Source organism: Salvelinus namaycush, unplaced genomic scaffold (assembly GCF_016432855.1).
Source record: "Salvelinus namaycush isolate Seneca unplaced genomic scaffold, SaNama_1.0 Scaffold171, whole genome shotgun sequence".
NCBI lineage: Eukaryota > Metazoa > Chordata > Actinopteri > Salmoniformes > Salmonidae > Salvelinus > Salvelinus namaycush.
In genome coordinates, this window is record NW_024058464.1 from 246,551 (window position 1) to 252,550 (window position 6,000).

General features: G+C 39.5%; 10 non-coding genes across 10 annotated transcripts; all 10 read right to left on the reverse strand.

Annotated features, from left to right (window-relative positions):
• Nucleotides 1-462: 462 nt before the first annotated feature.
• Nucleotides 463-534, reverse strand: trnaq-cug. Its single transcript has one exon. It is a non-coding gene; the product is annotated as a tRNA-Gln (tRNA).
• A 927-nt stretch (nucleotides 535-1,461) lies between these two features.
• On the reverse strand, nucleotides 1,462-1,532 carry trnaq-uug. Its single transcript has one exon. It is a non-coding gene; the product is annotated as a tRNA-Gln (tRNA).
• A 566-nt stretch (nucleotides 1,533-2,098) lies between these two features.
• trnaq-cug lies at nucleotides 2,099-2,169 on the reverse strand. Its single transcript has one exon. It is a non-coding gene; the product is annotated as a tRNA-Gln (tRNA).
• A 111-nt stretch (nucleotides 2,170-2,280) lies between these two features.
• Nucleotides 2,281-2,352, reverse strand: trnaq-uug. Its single transcript has one exon. It is a non-coding gene; the product is annotated as a tRNA-Gln (tRNA).
• A 571-nt stretch (nucleotides 2,353-2,923) lies between these two features.
• trnaq-cug lies at nucleotides 2,924-2,994 on the reverse strand. The gene has a single exon. It is a non-coding gene; the product is annotated as a tRNA-Gln (tRNA).
• A 753-nt stretch (nucleotides 2,995-3,747) lies between these two features.
• On the reverse strand, nucleotides 3,748-3,819 carry trnaq-cug. Its single transcript has one exon. It is a non-coding gene; the product is annotated as a tRNA-Gln (tRNA).
• A 114-nt stretch (nucleotides 3,820-3,933) lies between these two features.
• trnaq-uug lies at nucleotides 3,934-4,005 on the reverse strand. The gene has a single exon. It is a non-coding gene; the product is annotated as a tRNA-Gln (tRNA).
• Nucleotides 4,006-4,757: 752 nt separating this feature from the next.
• Nucleotides 4,758-4,828, reverse strand: trnaq-uug. Its single transcript has one exon. It is a non-coding gene; the product is annotated as a tRNA-Gln (tRNA).
• Nucleotides 4,829-5,397: 569 nt separating this feature from the next.
• On the reverse strand, nucleotides 5,398-5,468 carry trnaq-cug. The gene has a single exon. It is a non-coding gene; the product is annotated as a tRNA-Gln (tRNA).
• A 115-nt stretch (nucleotides 5,469-5,583) lies between these two features.
• On the reverse strand, nucleotides 5,584-5,655 carry trnaq-uug. The gene has a single exon. It is a non-coding gene; the product is annotated as a tRNA-Gln (tRNA).
• Between the last annotated feature and the right edge of the window lie 345 nt (nucleotides 5,656-6,000).

The window sequence follows — 6,000 nt, forward strand, 5'->3', positions numbered from 1 at the left end:
ATCTTCTAGTTCAACAAGGAAGAATTATTCACATGGTAGGTCCGACCAAACTTGAACTCAGATTGTAGGATTCAGAGTCCTGAGTGATAACCTTGACAGCACAGAACCCGTAATCAATACTCTATGATGGGTTCAGATTTACTCTCCTAGGTTCTCCGGAAAAACAGAGAAAATATTTCTGGCCATAAACGTATCAACTGGGCTACCCTACCATGTAACAACTTGTAAGTCCACATATTTCCAACACGATTGATGTGTGAGGGTGAAAAAAATCTGAAAATTTTCGTTCATTGGGAGGTAGCAAGTTCTCAATTAACAAACCTACTAGGCACTCATAGTATGCATTTCCTGTAGGCTAGCCATTCATGTGTACCAAGACTCTCATCAACTCCCACCCACTTGTTTCTTTCACACACGACAATTTTAAAGTTGACGGAGAGGAGTAGTATGTCACTAAAAAGTAGGTCCTACCGAGATTTGAACTCGAATCGCAGGATTCAGAGTCCTGAGTGCTAACCATTACACCATAGAACCCTGTACATAATTTTTTTGAAGTGTTCAGATTTTCCTGTCATTTGTTCACACGATTAACAGCAAGAGATGAGATTATTGGTAGGCCATGTGAATAATTCACACAAAACTAGGAAGGTTCTACGAGATTTGAACTCGGATCACTGGATTCAAAGTCCAGAGTGCTAACATTACACCATAGAACCTATTCTTAACCAAATTTGAATTTTACAGAAAAAATGGACAGTCGTTCCTTCACGTGTTGCAAATACTTTCAACTGACAACAATATTTGGACAGCTATCTTCTAGTTCAACAAGGAAGAATTATTCCATGGTAGGTCCGACCAAACTTGAACTCAGATTGTAGGATTCAGAGTCCTGAGTGATAACCTTGACAGCACAGAACCCTGTAATCAATACTCTATGATGGGTTCAGATTTACTCTCCTAGGTTCTCCGGAAAAACAGAGAAAATATTTTCTGGCCATAAACAGTATCAACTGGGCTACCCTACCATGTAACAACTTGTAAGTCCACATATTTCCAACACGATTGATGTGATGAGGGTGAAAAAAATCTGAAAATTTTCGTTCATTGGGAGGTAGCAAGTTCTCAATTAACAAACCTACTAGGCACTCATAGTATGCATTTCCTGTAGGCTAGCCATTCATGTGTACCAAAGACTGCTCATCAACTCCCACCCACTTGTTTCTTTCACACACGACAATTTTAAAGTTGACAGGAGAGGAGTATGTCACTGCAAAAGAAGGTAGGTCCACCGAGATTTGAACTCAATCGCAGGATTCAGAGTCCTGAGTGCTAACCATTACACCATAGAACCCGTACATAAATAATTGAAGTGTTCAGATTTTCTGTCATTTGTTCACACGATTAACAGCAAGAGATGAGATTATTGGTAGGCCATGTGAATAATTCAACACAAAAGCTAGGAAGTTCTACCGAGATTTGAACTCGGATCACTGGATTCAAAGTCCAGAGTGCTAACATTACACCATAGAACCTATTCTTAACCAAATTTGGAATTTTACAGAAAAAATGGACAGTCGTTCCTTCACGTGTTGCAAATACTTTCAACTGACAACAATATTTGGACAGCTATCTTCTAGTTCAACAAGGAAGAATTATTCACATGGTAGGTCCGACCAAAACTTGAACTCAGATTGTAGGATTCAGAGTCCTGAGTGATAACCTTGACAGCACAGAACCCTGTAATCAATACTCTATGATGGGTTCAGATTTACTCTCCTAGGTTCTCGGAAAAACAGAGAAAATATTTTCTGGCCATAAACAGTATCAACTGGGCTACCCTACCATGTAACAACTTGTAAGTCCACATATTTCCAACACGATTGATGTGATGAGGGTGAAAAAAATCTGAAAATTTTCGGTTCATTGGGAGGTAGCAAGTTCTCAATTAACAAACCTACTAGGCACTCATAGTAGCATTTCCTGTAGGCTAGCCATTCATGTGTACCAAGACTGCTCATCAACTCCCCCCACTTGTTTCTTTCACACACGACAATTTTAAAGTTGACAGGAGAGGAGTATGTCACTGCAAAATCAAGGTAGGTCCTACCGAGATTTGAACTCGGATCGCAGGATTCAGAGTCCTGAGTGCTAACCATTACACCATAAACCTGTACATAATAATTTGAAGTGTTCAGATTTTCCTGTCATTTGTTCACACGATTAACAGCAAGAGATGAGATTATGGTAGGCCATGTGAATAATTCAACACAAAAGCTAGGAAGGTTCTACCGAGATTTGAACTCGGATCACTGGATTCAAAGTCCAGAGTGCTAACCATTACACCATAGAACCCTATTTTTAACCAAATTTGGAATTTTACAGAAAAAAATGGACAGTCGTTCCTTCACGTGTTGCAAATACTTTCAACTGACAACAATATTTGGACAGCTATCTTCTAGTTCAACAAGGAAGAATTATTCACATGGTAGGTCCGACCAAAACTTAACTCAGATTGTAGGATTCAGAGTCCTGAGTGATAACCTTGACAGCACAGAACCCTGTAATCAATACTCTATGATGGGTTCAGATTTACTCTCCTAGGTTCTCCGGAAAAACAGAGAAAATATTTTCTGGCCATAAACAGTATCAACTGGGCTACCCTACCATGTAACAACTTGTAAGTCCACATATTTCCAACACGATTGATGTGATGAGGGTGAAAAAAATCTGAAAAATTTCGGTTCATTGGGAGGTAGCAAGTTCTCAATTAACAAACCTACTAGGCACTCATAGTATGCATTTCCTGTAGGCTAGCCATTCATGTGTACCAAAGACTGCTCATCAACTCCCACCCACTTGTTTCTTTCACACACGACAATTTTAAAGTTGACAGGAGAGAGAGTATGTCACTGCAAAGAAAGGTAGGTCCTACCGAGATTTGAACTCGATCGCAGGATTCAGAGTCCTGAGTGCTAACCATTACACCATAGAACCCTGTACATAAATAATTTTGAAGTGTTCAGATTTTCTGTCATTTGTTCACACGATTAACAGCAAGAGATGAGATTATTGGTAGGCCATGTGAATAATTCAACACAAAGCTAGGAAGGTTCTACCGAGATTTGAACTCGGATCACTGGATTCAAAGTCCAGAGTGCTAACTTACACATAGAACCTATTCTTAACCAAATTTGGAATTTTACAGAAAAAAATGGACAGTCGTTCCTTCACGTGTTGCAAATACTTTCAACTGACAACAATATTTGGACAGCTATCTTCTAGTTCAACAAGGAAGAATTATTCACATGGTAGGTCCGACCAAAACTTGAACTCAGATTGTAGGATTCAGAGTCCTGAGTGATAACCTTGACAGCACAGAACCCTGTAATCAATACTCTATGATGGGTTCAGATTTACTCTCCTAGGTTCTCCGGAAAAACAGAGAAAATATTTTCTGGCCATAAACAGTATCAACTGGGCTACCCTACCATGTAACAACTTGTAAGTCCACATATTTCCAACACGATTGATGTGATGAGGGTGAAAAAAATCTGAAAAATTTTCGGTTCATTGGGAGGTAGCAAGTTCTCAATTAACAAACCTACTAGGCACTCATAGTATGCATTTCCTGTAGGCTAGCCATTCATGTGTACCGAAGACTGCTCATCAACTCCCACCCACTTGTTTCTTTCACACACGACAATTTTAAAGTTGACAGGAGAGGAGTATGTCACTGCAAAATCAAGGTAGTCCTACCGAGATTTGAACTCGGATCGCAGGATTCAGAGTCCTGAGTGCTAACCATTACACCATAGAACCCTGTACATAAATAATTTGAAGTGTTCAGATTTTCCTGTCATTTGTTCACACGATTAACAGCAAGAGATGAGATTATTGGTAGGCCATGTGAATAATTCAACACAAAAGCTAGGAAGGTTCTACCGAGATTTGAACTCGGATCACTGGATTCAAAGTCCAGAGTGCTAACCATTACACCATAGAACCCTATTCTTAACCAAATTTGGAATTTTACAGAAAAAAATGGACAGTCGTTCCTTCACGTGTTGCAAATACTTTCAACTGACAACAATATTTGGACAGCTATCTTCTAGTTCAACAAGGAAGAATTATTCACATGGTAGGTCCGACCAAAACTTGAACTCAGATTGTAGGATTCAGAGTCCTGAGTGATAACCTTGACAGCACAGAACCCTGTAATCAATACTCTATGATGGGTTCAGATTTACTCTCCTAGGTTCTCCGGAAAAACAGAGAAAATATTTTCTGGCCATAAACAGTATCAACTGGGCTACCCTACCATGTAACAACTTGTAAGTCCACATATTTCCAACACGATTGATGTGATGAGGGTGAAAAAAATCTGAAAAATTTCGTTCATTGGGAGGTAGCAAGTTCTCAATTAACAAACCTACTAGGCACTCATAGTATGCATTTCCTGTAGGCTAGCCATTCATGTGTACCAAAGACTGCTCATCAACTCCCACCCACTTGTTTCTTTCACACACGACAATTTTAAAGTTGACAGGAGAGGAGTATGTCACTGCAAAAGAAGGTAGGTCCTACCGAGATTTGAACTCGATCGCAGGATTCAGAGTCCTGAGTGCTAACCATTACACCATAAACCCTGTACATAAATAATTTGAAGTGTTCAGATTTTCTGTCATTTGTTCACACGATTAACAGCAAGAGATGAGATTATTGGTAGGCCATGTGAATAATTCACACAAAAGCTAGGAAGGTTCTACCGAGATTTGAACTCGATCCCTGGATTCAAAGTCCAGAGTGCTAACCATTACACCATAGAACCCTATTCTTAACCAAATTTGGAATTTTACAGAAAAAAATGGACAGTCGTTCCTTCACGTGTTGCAAATACTTTCAACTGACAACAATATTTGGACAGCTATCTTCTAGTTCAACAAGGAAGAATTATTCACATGGTAGGTCCGACCAAAACTTGAACTCAGATTGTAGGATTCAGAGTCCTGAGTGATAACCTTGACAGCACAGAACCCTGTAATCAATACTCTATGATGGGTTCAGATTTACTCTCCTAGGTTCTCCGGAAAAACAGAGAAAATATTTTCTGGCCATAAACAGTATCAACTGGGCTACCCTACCATGTACAACTTGTAAGTCCACATATTTCCAACACGATTGATGTGATGAGGTGAAAAAAATCTGAAAAATTTCGTTCATTGGGAGGTAGCAAGTTCTCAATTAACAAACCTACTAGGCACTCATAGTATGCATTTCCTGTAGGCTAGCCATTCATGTGTACCAAAGACTGCTCATCAACTCCCACCCACTTGTTTCTTTCACACACGACAATTTTAAAGTTGACAGGAGAGGAGTATGTCACTGCAAAATCAAGGTAGGTCCTACCGAGATTTGAACTCGATCGCAGGATTCAGAGTCCTGAGTGCTAACCATTACACCATAGAACCCTGTACATAAATAATTTTGAAGTGTTCAGATTTTCCTGTCATTTGTTCACACGATTAACAGCAAGAGATGAGATTATTGGTAGGCCATGTGAATAATTCAGCACAAAAGCTAGGAAGGTTCTACCGAGATTTGAACTCGGATCACTGGATTCAAAGTCCAGAGTGCTAACCATTACACCATAGAACCCATTTTACCAAATTTGGAATTTTACAGAAAAAAATGGACAGTCGTTCCTTCACGGTGTGCAAATACTTTCAACTGACAACAATATTTGGACAGCTATCTTCTAGTTCAACAAGGAAGAATTATTCACATGGTAGGTCCGACCAAACTTGAACTCAGATTGTAGGATTCAGAGTCCTGAGTGATAACCTTGACAGCACAGAACCCGTAATCAATACTCTATGATGGGTTCAGATTTACTCTCCTAGGTTCTCCGGAAAAACAGAGAAAATATTTTCTGGCCATAAACAGTATCAACTGGGCTACCCTACCATGTAACAACTGTAAGTCCACATATTTCCAACACGA